At 43.3% G+C, this 15307-nt stretch overlaps 8 pseudogenes; all 8 read right to left on the bottom strand.

The window, feature by feature from the left end:
* Positions 1–285: 285 nt before the first annotated feature.
* On the bottom strand, positions 286–550 carry LOC130289518 (U2 spliceosomal RNA; annotated as a pseudogene).
* A 1468-nt stretch (positions 551–2018) lies between these two features.
* On the bottom strand, positions 2019–2283 carry LOC130288547 (U2 spliceosomal RNA; annotated as a pseudogene).
* A 2695-nt stretch (positions 2284–4978) lies between these two features.
* Positions 4979–5243, bottom strand: LOC130289516 (U2 spliceosomal RNA; annotated as a pseudogene).
* Positions 5244–6700: 1457 nt separating this feature from the next.
* On the bottom strand, positions 6701–6964 carry LOC130288777 (U2 spliceosomal RNA; annotated as a pseudogene).
* A 1457-nt stretch (positions 6965–8421) lies between these two features.
* On the bottom strand, positions 8422–8686 carry LOC130287865 (U2 spliceosomal RNA; annotated as a pseudogene).
* A 1466-nt stretch (positions 8687–10152) lies between these two features.
* On the bottom strand, positions 10153–10416 carry LOC130289601 (U2 spliceosomal RNA; annotated as a pseudogene).
* A 1456-nt stretch (positions 10417–11872) lies between these two features.
* LOC130288173 (U2 spliceosomal RNA) lies at positions 11873–12137 on the bottom strand (annotated as a pseudogene).
* A 1455-nt stretch (positions 12138–13592) lies between these two features.
* Positions 13593–13857, bottom strand: LOC130289239 (U2 spliceosomal RNA; annotated as a pseudogene).
* Between the last annotated feature and the right edge of the window lie 1450 nt (positions 13858–15307).

The raw sequence follows: 15307 nt of genomic DNA, 5'->3' as shown, positions 1-15307 counted from the left end.
TATAGGCATGAGACCCTCACGTCATTTAACAGGATTCAGCACCACCCACAAGACAGCTACCTGTCATGTCATGTCAAACCTGCACAGGTGTGCTAGATTATTATTATTTAGTTTTATTTTATTTTTTTACACCAATCAGTGTGCAAACATGGTCATTAAAACGCTAAATGAATAGACGTTCATAAACCAGTCAGTGCAACTCATCATTTTGGTCTCCAATTCTCAAACTCAAATTCTCACCCACGGAGGATTAAATGAGAATCTTTCTTGTTTAACACTGGAATGGGGTGGTGCACTGTTCACTACCCGAAGATACTGCCACATCGGGTCAATGCACAGGGCGACAGAAGCAAGCTTCCAAATCAGCTCCCTTTCTCAAAAATACATTTAATTTATGGTCCCCAGATAGGGAACGTATGTATCAGTATGTGCTCACAAGTCACCCAAGTGCAAGTATTCACACAAAAAAAAACGTGCCTCAGGATGCGATCTGTCGCAAGATCCTTTCTTTTTTTTACACTTGATCTAAGCCAAAAGGCCTAGAGGGGGTAACCGGGAAAGGGGTGGACCCAACCATGTCCCCTTCATGAACACTCACATTACTCATAGCAATGGAAGGAAGGCTGGCAGCCAACCAGCCTCCCATACACTCTCTGGGTGGGTGGCAGTCAGCCACCCATACATACATTCAGCACAGGCTAAACCCACATCATCACTTAAAAAAAGGACAGGCGACCATTGCACTCTGATGGAGCATTTAGCAATGCAATCCATAGCCTGGCTTTTGCCTGAACCCCCATCACTCCTCCTCTTGCATATAAGACAATATTTCAGATCTGCATATGAAAACAACACGCCTACCTTTGTTGCACATAGCTGCCTGCCTGTCTCTAGTTACCCCACTGGCTGTAGCTGCGTCCCTTCCGACATGGAATAACACCAACTGTAACGATAAACTGAAAATTAACAGTATAAACCTGCATCATTTTGGACTCTGGTATTTGCTGAATCCGGGTGACCTGACAACCGATGGTGGTGCCGCTGGTGATTCTGGCCTTCTTGGAATCTGTTGGGCCTATGTGTTAGCTCACACATCACTTGGGTATCCATGGTAACTACCACAACATGGTCATCTGCAGTTTACATCTAGCCCTAGAAGTGGCATTGAATGGCATTTTAAAAGTGCTAAGGGTCCTGGTGCAATAATCCTCCCATGAGGATCAGCCTCAACGGCTTTGTAGATTGCACTCATGTCAGCAACTCCATATACATTTTTTTTTCTTCATGCTTCTTTCTTCATCCTTTTTTCTTTCTGTCATTCAGACTTTCATTCATTCGATCTCTCTCACTCACTTGCTTTAACTCATTTGTTCTCACTCACTCACTCACTCAATCACTCACTCATTCACTCTCACTCACTCTCACTCTCTCACTCACTCGCTCACTAAGTCAGTCTCTCTCTCTCTCTCTCTCTCTTTTTCTTTTTATATATATTTTTTTCCGTCTTCTTCTTCTTCTTCTTCTTCAGACCCTGTCATAGCACTAATGCCTTTCCAATACCACCAGCAGATGGAGACACTCCATTGCAACATTGGTTGTGAGCAGCAGTTTCTAAAAACAAATGCCTCATGGCGGATTTCCCATCCATCAATGGATGGTAAATTTTGTTTTTATCATTCACTGACCACAGAAACCAATGCATGGTCAAGCAACAGCAATGACACACCCTTGTGTATAGGCATGAGACCCTCACGTCATTTAACAGGATTCAGCACCACCCACAAGACAGCTACCTGTCATGTCATGTCAAACCTGCACAGGTGTGCTAGATTATTATTATTTAGTTTTATTTTATTTTTTTACACCAATCAGTGTGCAAACATGGTCATTAAAACGCTAAATGAATAGACGTTCATAAACCAGTCAGTGCAACTCATCATTTTGGTCTCCAATTCTCAAACTCAAATTCTCACCCACGGAGGATTAAATGAGAATCTTTCTTGTTTAACACTGGAATGGGGTGGTGCACTGTTCACTACCCGAAGATACTGCCACATCGGGTCAATGCATAGGGCGACAGAAGCAAGCTTCCAAATCAGCTCCCTTTCTCAAAAATCCATTTAATTTATGGTCCCCAGATAGGGAACGTATGTATCAGTATGTGCTCACAAGTCACCCAAGTGCAAGTATTCACACAAAAAAAAACGTGCCTCAGGATGCGATCTGTCGCAAGATCCTTTCTTTTTTTTACACTTGATCTAAGCCAAAAGGCCTAGAGGGGATAACCGGGAAAGGGGTGGACCCAACCATGTCCCCTTCATGAGCACTCACATTACTCATAGGAATGGAAGGAAGGCTGGCAGCCAACCAGCCTCCCATACACTCTCTGGGTGGGTGGCAGTCAGCCACCCATACATACATACAGCACAGGCTAAACCCACATCATCACTTAAAAAAAGGACAGGCGACCATTGCACTCTGATGGAGCATTTAGCAATGCAATCCATAGCCTGGCTTTTGCCTGAACCCCCATCACTCCTCCTCTTGCATATAAGACAATATTTCAGATCTGCATATGAAAACAACACGCCTACCTTTGTTGCACATAGCTGCCTGCCTGTCTCTAGTTACCCCACTGGCTGTAGCTGCGTCCCTTCCGACATGGAATAACACCAACTGTAACGATAAACTGAAAATTAACAGTATAAACCTGCATCATTTTGGACTCTGGTATTTGCTGAATCCAGGTGACCTGACAACCGATGGTGGTGCCGCTGGTGATTCTGGCCTTCTTGGAATCTGTTGGGCCTATGTGTTAGCTCACACATCACTTGGGTATCCATGGTAACTACCACAACATGGTCATCTGCAGTTTACATCTAGCCCTAGAAGTGGCATTGAATGGCATTTTAAAAGTGCTAAGGGTCCTGGTGCAATAATCCTCCCATGAGGATCAGCCTCAACGGCTTTGTAGATTGCACTCATGTCAGCAACTCCATATACATTTTTTTTTCTTCATGCTTCTTTCTTCATCCTTTTTTCTTTCTGTCATTCAGACTTTCATTCATTCGATCTCTCTCACTCACTTGCTTTAACTCATTTGTTCTCACTCACTCAATCACTCACTCATTCACTCTCACTCACTCTCACTCTCTCACTCACTCGCTCACTAAGTCAGTCTCTCTCTCTCTCTTTTTCTTTTTATATATATTTTCTTCCGTCTTCTTCTTCTTCTTCTTCAGACCCTCTCATAGCACTAATGCCTTTCCAATACCACCAGCAGATGGAGACACTCCATTGCAACATTGGTTGTGAGCAGCAGTTTCTAAAAACAAATGCCTCATGGCGGATTTCCCATCCATCAATGGATGGTAAATTTTGTTTTTATCATTCACTTACCACAGAAACCAATGCATGGTCAAGCAACAGCAATGACACACCCTTGTGTATAGGCATGAGACCCTCACGTCATTTAACAGGATTCAGCACCACCCACAAGACAGCTACCTGTCATGTCATGTCAAACCTGCACAGGTGTGCTAGATTATTATTATTTAGTTTTATTTTATTTTTTTACACCAAGGCTGGCAGCCAACCAGCCTCCCATACACTCTCTGGGTGGGTGGCAGTCAGCCACCCATACATACATACAGCACAGGCTAAACCCACATCATCACTTAAAAAAAGGACAGGCGACCATTGCACTCTGATGGAGCATTTAGCAATGCAATCCATAGCCTGGCTTTTGCCTGAACCCCCATCACTCCTCCTCTTGCATATAAGACAATATTTCAGATCTGCATATGAAAACAACACGCCTACCTTTGTTGCACATAGCTGCCTGCCTGTCTCTAGTTACCCCACTGGCTGTAGCTGCGTCCCTTCCGACATGGAATAACACCAACTGTAACGATAAACTGAAAATTAACAGTATAAACCTGCATCATTTTGGACTCTGGTATTTGCTGAATCCGGGTGACCTGACAACCGATGGTGGTGCCGCTGGTGATTCTGGCCTTCTTGGAATCTGTTGGGCCTATGTGTTAGCTCACACATCACTTGGGTATCCATGGTAACTACCACAACATGGTCATCAGCAGTTTACATCTAGCCCTAGAAGTGGCATTGAATGGCATTTTAAAAGTGCTAAGGGTCCTGGTGCAATAATCCTCCCATGAGGATCAGCCTCAACGGCTTTGTAGATTGCACTCATGTCAGCAACTCCATATACATTTTTTTTTCTTCATGCTTCTTTCTTCATCCTTTTTTCTTTCTGTCATTCAGACTTTCATTCATTCGATCTCTCTCACTCACTTGCTTTAACTCATTTGTTCTCACTCACTCACTCAATCACTCAATCACTCACTCATTCACTCTCACTCACTCTCACTCTCTCACTCACTCGCTCACTAAGTAAGTCTCTCTCTCTCTCTCTCTTTTTCTTTTTATATATATTTTTTTCCGTCTTCTTCTTCTTCTTCTTCTTCAGACCCTGTCATAGCACTAATGCCTTTCCAATACCACCAGCAGATGGAGACACTCCATTGCAACATTGGTTGTGAGCAGCAGTTTCTAAAAACAAATGCCTCATGGCGGATTTCCCATCCATCAATGGATGGTAAATTTTTTTTTATCATTCACTGACCACAGAAACCAATGCATGGTCAAGCAACAGCAATGACACACCCTTGTGTATAGGCATGAGACCCTCACGTCATTTAACAGGATTCAGCACCACCCACAAGACAGCTACCTGTCATGTCATGTCAAACCTGCACAGGTGTGCTAGATTATTATTATTTAGTTTTATTTTATTTTTTTACACCAATCAGTGTGCAAACATGGTCATTAAAACGCTAAATGAATAGACGTTCATAAACCAGTCAGTGCAACTCATCATTTTGGTCTCCAATTCTCAAACTCAAATTCTCACCCACGGAGGATTAAATGAGAATCTTTCTTGTTTAACACTGGAATGGGGTGGTGCACTGTTCACTACCCGAAGATACTGCCACATCGGGTCAATGCACAGGGCGACAGAAGCAAGCTTCCAAATCAGCTCCCTTTCTCAAAAATACATTTAATTTATGGTCCCCAGATAGGGAACGTATGTATCAGTATGTGCTCACAAGTCACCCAAGTGCAAGTATTCACACAAAAAAAAACGTGCCTCAGGATGCGATCTGTCGCAAGATCCTTTCTTTTTTTTACACTTGATCTAAGCCAAAAGGCCTAGAGGGGGTAACCGGGAAAGGGGTGGACCCAACCATGTCCCCTTCATGAACACTCACATTACTCATAGCAATGGAAGGAAGGCTGGAAGCCAACCAGCCTCCCATACACTCTCTGGGTGGGTGGCAGTCAGCCACCCATACATACATACAGCACAGGCTAAACCCACATCATCACTTAAAAAAAGGACAGGCGACCATTGCACTCTGATGGAGCATTTAGCAATGCAATCCATAGCCTGGCTTTTGCCTGAACCCCCATCACTCCTCCTCTTGCATATAAGACAATATTTCAGATCTGCATATGAAAACAACACGCCTACCTTTGTTGCACATAGCTGCCTGCCTGTCTCTAGTTACCCCACTGGCTGTAGCTGCGTCCCTTCCGACATGGAATAACACCAACTGTAACGATAAACTGAAAATTAACAGTATAAACCTGCATCATTTTGGACTCTGGTATTTGCTGAATCCGGGTGACCTGACAACCGATGGTGGTGCCGCTGGTGATTCTGGCCTTCTTGGAATCTGTTGGGCCTATGTGTTAGCTCACACATCACTTGGGTATCCATGGTAACTACCACAACATGGTCATCTGCAGTTTACATCTAGCCCTAGAAGTGGCATTGAATGGCATTTTAAAAGTGCTAAGGGTCCTGGTGCAATAATCCTCCCATGAGGATCAGCCTCAACGGCTTTGTAGATTGCACTCATGTCAGCAACTCCATATACATTTTTTTTTCTTCATGCTTCTTTCTTCCTCCTTTTTTCTTTCTGTCATTCAGACTTTCATTCATTCGATCTCTCTCACTCACTTGCTTTAACTCATTTGTTCTCACTCACTCACTCACTCAATCACTCACTCATTCACTCTCACTCACTCTCACTCTCTCACTCACTCGCTCACTAAGTCAGTCTCTCTCTCTCTCTTTTTCTTTTTATATATATTTTTTTCCGTCTTCTTCTTCTTCTTCTTCAGACCCTCTCATAGCACTAATGCCTTTCCAATACCACCAGCAGATGGAGACACTCCATTGCAACATTGGTTGTGAGCAGCAGTTTCTAAAAACAAATGCCTCATGGCGGATTTCCCATCCATCAATGGATGGTAAATTTTGTTTTTATCATTCACTGACCACAGAAACCAATGCATGGTCAAGCAACAGCAATGACACACCCTTGTGTATAGGCATGAGACCCTCACGTCATTTAACAGGATTCAGCACCACCCACAAGACAGCTACCTGTCATGTCATGTCAAACCTGCACAGGTGTGCTAGATTATTATTATTTAGTTTTATTTTATTTTTTTACACCAATCAGTGTGCAAACATGGTCATTAAAACGCTAAATGAATAGACGTTCATAAACCAGTCAGTGCAACTCATCATTTTGGTCTCCAATTCTCAAACTCAAATTCTCACCCACGGAGGATTAAATGAGAATCTTTCTTGTTTAACACTGGAATGGGGTGGTGCACTGTTCACTACCCGAAGATACTGCCACATCGGGTCAATGCATAGGGCAACGGAAGCAAGCTTCCAAATCAGCTCCCTTTCTCAAAAATCCATTTAATTTATGGTCCCCAGATAGGGAACGTATGTATCAGTATGTGCTCACAAGTCACCCAAGTGCAAGTATTCACACAAAAAAAAACGTGCCTCAGGATGCGATCTGTCGCAAGATCCTTTCTTTTTTTACACTTGATCTAAGCCAAAAGGCCTAGAGGGGATAACTGGGAAAGGGGTGGACCCAACCATGTCCCCTTCATGAGCACTCACATTACTCATAGGAATGGAAGGAAGGCTGGCAGCCAACCAGCCTCCCATACACTCTCTGGGTGGGTGGCAGTCAGCCACCCATACATACATAAAGCACAGGCTAAACCCACATCATCACTTAAAAAAAGTACAGGCGACCATTGCACTCTGATGGAGCATTTAGCAATGCAATCCATAGCCTGGCTTTTGCCTGAACCCCCATCACTCCTCCTCTTGCATATAAGACAATATTTCAGATCTGCATATGAAAACAACACGCCTACCTTTGTTGCACATAGCTGCCTGCCTGTCTCTAGTTACCCCACTGGCTGTAGCTGCGTCCCTTCCGACATGTAATAACACCAACTGTAACGATAAACTGAAAATTAACAGTATAAACCTGCATCATTTTGGACTCTGGTATTTGCTGAATCCGGGTGACCTGACAACCGATGGTGGTGCCGCTGGTGATTCTGGCCTTCTTGGAATCTGTTGGGCCTATGTGTTAGCTCACTCATCACTTGGGTATCCATGGTAACTACCACAACATGGTCATCTGCAGTTTACATCTAGCCCTAGAAGTGGCATTGAACGGCATTTTAAAAGTGCTAAGGGTCCTGGTGCAATAATCCTCCCATGAGGATCAGCCTCAACGGCTTTGTAGATTGCACTCATGTCAGCAACTCCATATACATTTTTTTTTCTTCATGCTTCTTTCTTCATCCTTTTTTCTTTCTGTCATTCAGACTTTCATTCATTCGATCTCTCTCACTCACTTGCTTTAACTCATTTGTTCTCACTCACTCACTCACTCAATCACTCATTCACTCTCACTCACTCTCACTCTCTCACTCACTCGCTCACTAAGTCAGTCTCTCTCTCTCTCTCTCTCTTTTTCTTTTTATATATATTTTTTTCCGTCTTCTTCTTCTTCTTCAGACCCTGTCATAGCACTAATGCCTTTCCAATACCACCAGCAGATGGAGACACTCCATTGCAACATTGGTTGTGAGCAGCAGTTTCTAAAAACAAATGCCTCATGGCGGATTTCCCATCCATCAATGGATGGTAAATTTTGTTTTTATCATTCACTGACCACAGAAACCAATGCATGGTCAAGCAACAGCAATGACGCACCCTTGTGTATAGGCATGAGACCCTCACGTCATTTAACAGGATTCAGCACCACCCACAAGACAGCTACCTGTCATGTCATGTCAAACCTGCACAGGTGTGCTAGATTATTATTATTTAGTTTTATTTTATTTTTTTTACACCAATCAGTGTGCAAACATGGTCATTAAAACGCTAAATGAATAGACGTTCATAAACCAGTCAGTGCAACTCATCATTTTGGTCTCCAATTCTCAAACTCAAATTCTCACCCACGGAGGATTAAATGAGAATCTTTCTTGTTTAACACTGGAATGGGGTGGTGCACTGTTCACTACCCGAAGATACTGCCACATCGGGTCAATGCATAGGGCGACAGAAGCAAGCTTCCAAATCAGCTCCCTTTCTCAAAAATCCATTTAATTTATGGTCCCCAGATAGGGAACGTATGTATCAGTATGTGCTCACAAGTCACCCAAGTGCAAGTATTCACACAAAAAAAAAACGTGCCTCAGGATGCGATCTGTCGCAAGATCCTTTCTTTTTTTACACTTGATCTAAGCCAAAAGGCCTAGAGGGGATAACCGGGAAAGGGGTGGACCCAACCATGTCCCCTTCATGAGCACTCACATTACTCATAGGAATGGAAGGAAGGCTGGCAGCCAACCAGCCTCCCATACACTCTCTGGGTGGGTGGCAGTCAGCCACCCATACATACATACAGCACAGGCTAAACCCACATCATCACTTAAAAAAAGGACAGGTGACCATTTCACTCTGATGGAGCATTTAGCAATGCAATCCATAGCCTGGCTTTTGCATGAACCCCCATCACTCCTCCTCTTGCATATAAGACAATATTTCAGATCTGCATATGAAAACAACACGCCTACCTTTGTTGCACATAGCTTCCTGCCTGTCTCTAGTTACCCCACTGGCTGTAGCTGCGTCCCTTCCGACATGGAATAACACCAACTGTAACGATAAACTGAAAATTAACAGTATAAACCTGCATCATTTTGGACTCTGGTATTTGCTGAATCCGGGTGACCTGACAACCGATGGTGGTGCCGCTGGTGATTCTGGCCTTCTTGGAATCTGTTGGGCCTATGTGTTAGCTCACACATCACTTGGGTATCCATGGTAACTACCACAACATGGTCATCTGCAGTTTACATCTAGCCCTAGAAGTGGCATTGAACGGCATTTTAAAAGTGCTAAGGGTCCTGGTGCAATAATCCTCCCATGAGGATCAGCCTCAACGGCTTTGTAGATTGCACTCATGTCAGCAACTCCATATACATTTTTTTTTCTTCATGTTTCTTTCTTCATCCTTTTTTCTTTCTGTCATTCAGACTTTCATTCATTCGATCTCTCTCACTCACTTGCTTTAACTCATTTGTTCTCACTCACTCACTCACTCACTCAATCACTCACTCACTCATTCACTCTCACTCACTCTCACTCTCTCACTCACTCGCTCACTAAGTCAGTCTCTCTCTCTCTCTTTTTCTTTTTATATATATTTTTTTCCGTCTTCTTCTTCTTCTTCTTCAGACCCTGTCATAGCACTAATGCCTTTCCAATACCACCAGCAGATGGAGACACTCCATTGCAACATTGGTTGTGAGCAGCAGTTTCTAAAAACAAATGCCTCATGGCGGATTTCCCATCCATCAATGGATGGTAAATTTTGTTTTTATCATTCACTGACCACAGAAACCAATGCATGGTCAAGCAACAGCAATGACACACCCTTGTGTATAGGCATGAGACCCTCACGTCATTTAACAGGAATCAGCACCACCCACAAGACAGCTACCTGTCATGTCATGTCAAACCTGCACAGGTGTGCTAGATTATTATTATTTAGTTTTATTTTATTTTATTTAAACCAATCAGTGTGCAAACATGGTCATTAAAACGCTAAATTAATAGACGTTCATAAACCAGTCAGTGCAACTCATCATTTTGGTCTCCAATTCTCAAACTCAAATTCTCACCCACGGAGGATTAAATGAGAATCTTTCTTGTTTAACACTGGAATGGGGTGGTGCACTGTTCACTACCTGAAGATACTGCCACATCGGGTCAATGCATAGGGCGACAGAAGCAAGCTTCCAAATCAGCTCCCTTTCTCAAAAATCCATTTAATTTATGGTCCCCAGATAGGGAACGTATGTATCAGTATGTGCTCACAAGTCACCCAAGTGCAAGTATTCACACAAAAAAAAACGTGCCTCAGGATGCGATCTGTCGCAAGATCCTTTCTTTTTTTACACTTGATCTAAGCCAAAAGGCCTAGAGGGGATAACCGGGAAAGGGGTGGACCCAACCATTTCCCCTTCATGAGCACTCACATTACTCATAGGAATGGAAGGAAGGCTGGCAGCCAACCAGCCTCCCATACACTCTCTGGGTGGGTGGCAGTCAGCCACCCATACATACATACAGCATAGGCTAAACCCACATCATCACTTAAAAAAAGGACAGGCGACCATTGCACTCTGATGGAGCATTTAGCAATGCAATCCATAGCCTGGCTTTTGCCTGAACCCCCATCACTCCTCCTCTTGCATATAAGACAATATTTCAGATCTGCATATGAAAACAACACGCCTACCTTTGTTGCACATAGCTGCCTGCCTGTCTCTAGTTACCCCACTGGCTGTCGCTGCGTCCCTTCCGACATGGAATAACACCAACTGTAACGATAAACTGAAAATTAACAGTATAAACCTGCATCATTTTGGACTCTGGTATTTGCTGAATCCGGGTGACCTGACAACCGATGGTGGTGCCGCTGGTGATTCTGGCCTTCTTGGAATCTGTTGGGCCTATGTGTTAGCTCACACATCACTTGGGTATCCATGGTAACTACCACAACATGGTCATCTGCAGTTTACATCTAGCCCTAGAAGTGGCATTGAATGGCATTTTAAAAGTGCTAAGGGTCCTGGTGCAATAATCCTCCCATGAGGATCAGCCTCAACGGCTTTGTAGATTGCACTCATGTCAGCAACTCCATATACATTTTTTTTTCTTCATGCTTCTTTCTTCATCCTTTTTTCTTTCTGTCATTCAGACTTTCATTCATTCGATCTCTCTCACTCACTTGCTTTAACTCATTTGTTCTCACTCACTCACTCACTCAATCACTCACTCACTCATTCACTCTCACTCACTCTCACTCTCTCACTCACTCGCTCACTAAGTCAGTCTCTCTCTCTCTCTCTCTTTTTCTTTTTATATATATTTTTTTCCGTCTTCTTCTTCAGACCCTGTCATAGCACTAATGCCTTTCCAATACCACCAGCAGATGGATACACTCCATTGCAACATTGGTTGTGAGCAGCAGTTTCTAAAAACAAATGCCTCATGGCGGATTTCCCATCCATCAATGGATGGTAAATTTTGTTTTTATCATTCACTGACCACAGAAACCAATGCATGGTCAAGCAACAGCAATGACACACCCTTGTGTATAGGCATGAGACCCTCACGTCATTTAACAGGATTCAGCACCACCCACAAGACAGCTACCTGTCATGTCATGTCAAACCTGCACAGGTGTGCTAGATTATTATTATTTAGTTTTATTTTATTTTTTTACACCAATCAGTGTGCAAACATGGTCATTAAAACGCTAAATGAATAGACGTTCATAAACCAGTCAGTGCAACTCATCATTTTGGTCTCCAATTCTCAAACTCAAATTCTCACCCACGGAGGATTAAATGAGAATCTTTCCTGTTTAACACTGGAATGGGGTGGTGCACTGTTCACTACCCGAAGATACTGCCACATCGGGTCAATGCATAGGGCGACAGAAGCAAGCTTCCAAATCAGCTCCCTTTCTCAAAAATCCATTTAATTTATGGTCCCCAGATAGGGAACGTATGTATCAGTATGTGCTCACAAGTCACCCAAGTGCAAGTATTCACACAAAAAAAAAATGTGCCTCAGGATGCGATCTGTCGCAAGATCCTTTCTTTTTTTACACTTGATCTAAGCCAAAAGGCCTAGAGGGGATAACCGGGAAAGGGGTGGACCCAACCATGTCCCCTTCATGAGCACTCACATTACTCATAGGAATGGAAGGAAGGCTGGCAGCCAACCAGCCTCCCATACACTCTCTGGGTGGGTGGCAGTCAGCCACCCATACATACATACAGCACAGGCTAAACCCACATCATCACTTAAAAAAAGGACAGGCGACCATTGCACTCTGATGGAGCATTTAGCAATGCAATCCATAGCCTGGCTTTTGCCTGAACCCCCATCACTCCTCCTCTTGCATATAAGACAATATTTCAGATCTGCAGATGAAAACAACACGCCTACCTTTGTTGCACATAGCTGCCTGCCTGTCTCTAGTTACCCCACTGGCTGTAGCTGCGTCCCTTCCGACATGGAATAACACCAACTGTAACGATAAACTGAAAATTAACAGTATAAACCTGCATCATTTTGGACTCTGGTATTTGCTGAATCCGGGTGACCTGACAACCGATGGTGGTGCCGCTGGTGATTCTGGCCTTCTTGGAATCTGTTGGGCCTATGTGTTAGCTCACACATCACTTGGGTATCCATGGTAACTACCACAACATGGTCATCTGCAGTTTACATCTAGCCCTAGAAGTGGCATTGAATGGCATTTTAAAAGTGCTAAGGGTCCTGGTGCAATAATCCTCCCATGAGGATCAGCCTCAAAGGCTTTGTAGATTGCACTCATGTCAGCAACTCCATATACATTTTTTTTTCTTCATGCTTCTTTCTTCATCCTTTTTTCTTTCTGTCATTCAGACTTTCATTCATTCGATCTCTCTCCCTCACTTGCTTTAACTCATTTGTTCTCACTCACTCACTCACTCACTCATTCACTCTCACTCACTCTCACTCTCTCACTCACTCACTCACTAAGTCAGTCTCTCTCTCTCTCTCTCTCTTTTTCTTTTTATATATATTTTTTTCTGTCTTCTTCTTCTTCTTCTTCAGACCCTGTCATAGCACTAATGCCTTTCCAATACCACCAGCAGATGGAGACACTCCATTGCAACATTGGTTGTGAGCAGCAGTTTCTAAAAACAAATGCCTCATGGCGGATTTCCCATCCATCAATGAATGGTAAATTTTGTTTTTATCATTCACTGACCACAGAAACCAATGCATGGTCAAGCAACAGCAATGACACACCCTTGTGTATAGACATGAGACCCTCACGTCATTTAACAGGATTCAGCACCACCCACAAGACAGCTACCTGTCATGTCATGTCAAACCTGCACAGGTGTGCTAGATTATTATTATTTAGTTTTATTTTATTTTTTTACACCAATCAGTGTGCAAACATGGTCATTAAAACGCTAAATGAATAGACGTTCATAAACCAGTCAGTGCAACTCATCATTTTGGTCTCCAATTCTCAAACTCAAATTCTCACCCACGGAGGATTAAATGAGAATCTTTCTTGTTTAACACTGGAATGGGGTGGTGCACTGTTCACTACCCGAAGATAATGCCACATCAGGTCAATGCATAGGGCGACAGAAGCAAGCTTCCAAATCAGCTCCCTTTCTCAAAAATCCATTTAATTTTTGGTCCCCAGATAGGGAACGTATGTATCAGTATGTGCTCACAAGTCACCCAAGTGCAAGTATTCACACAAAAAAAAAACGTGCCTCAGGATGCGATCTGTCGCAAGATCCTTTCTTTTTTTACACTTGATCTAAGCCAAAAGGCCTAGAGGGGATAAACGGGAAAGGGGTGGACCCAACCATGTCCCCTTCATGAGCACTCACATTACTCATAGGAATGGAAGGAAGGCTGGCAGCCAACCAGCCTCCCATACACTCTCTGGGTGGGTGGCAGTCAGCCACCCATACATACATACAGCACAGGCTAAACCCACATCATCACTTAAAAAAAGGACAGGCGACCATTGCACTCTGATGGAGCATTTAGCAATGCAATCCATAGCCTGGCTTTTGCCTGAACCCCCATCACTCCTCCTCTTACATATAAGACAATATTTCAGATCTGCATATGAAAACAACACGCCTACCTTTGTTGCACATAGCTGCCTGCCTGTCTCTAGTTACCCCACTGGCTGTAGCTGCGTCCCTTCCGACATGGAATAACACCAACTGTAACGATAAACTGAAAATTAACAGTATAAACCTGCATCATTTTGGACTCTGGTATTTGCTGAATCCGGGTGACCTGACAACCGATGGTGGTGCCGCTGGTGATTCTGGCCTTCTTGGAATCTGTTGGGCCTATGTGTTAGCTCACACATCACTTGGGTATCCATGGTAACTACCACAACATGGTCATCTGCAGTTTACATCTAGCCCTAGAAGTGGCATTGAATGGCATTTTAAAAGTGCTAAGGGTCCTGGTGCAATAATCCTCCCATGAGGATCAGCCTCAACGGCTTTGTAGATTGCACTCATGTCAGCAACTCCATATACATTTTTTTTTCTTCATGCTTCTTTCTTCATCCTTTTTTCTTTCTGTCATTCAGACTTTCATTCATTCGATCTCTCTCACTCACTTGCTTTAACTCATTTGTTCTCACTCACTCACTCACTCAATCACTCTCTCACTCACTCTCACTCTCTCTCACTCTCTCTCACTCTCTCTCACTCTCTCTCACTCTCTCTCACTCTCTCTCACTCTCTCTCACTCTCTCGCTCAATAAGTCAGTCTCTCTCTCTCTCTTTTTCTTTTTATATATATATTTTTTTCCATCTTCTTCTTCTTCAGACCCTGTCATAGCACTAATGCCTTTCCAATACCACCAGCAGATGGAGACACTCCATTGCAACATTGGTTGTGAGCAGCAGTTTCTAAAAACAAATGCCTCATGGCGGATTTCCCATCCATCAATGGATGGTAAATTTTGTTTTTATCATTCACTGACCACAGAAACCAATGCATGGTCAAGCAACAGCAATGACACACCCTTGTGTATAGGCATGAGACCCTCACGTCATTTAACAGGATTCAGCACCACCCACAAGACAGCTACCTGTCATGTCATGTCAAACCTGCACAGGTGTGCTAGATTATTATTATTTAGTTTTATTTTATTTTTTTACACCAATCAGTGTGCAAACATGGTCATTAAAACGCTAAATGAATAGACGTTCATAAACCAGTCAGTGCAACTCATCATTTTGGTCTCCAATTCTCAAACTC

Source organism: Hyla sarda, chromosome 8 (genome assembly GCF_029499605.1).
Source record: "Hyla sarda isolate aHylSar1 chromosome 8, aHylSar1.hap1, whole genome shotgun sequence".
NCBI lineage: Eukaryota > Metazoa > Chordata > Amphibia > Anura > Hylidae > Hyla > Hyla sarda.
Note: the sequence above shows the minus strand (reverse complement) of the source record. Positions and strands in the feature narration are given on the sequence as shown.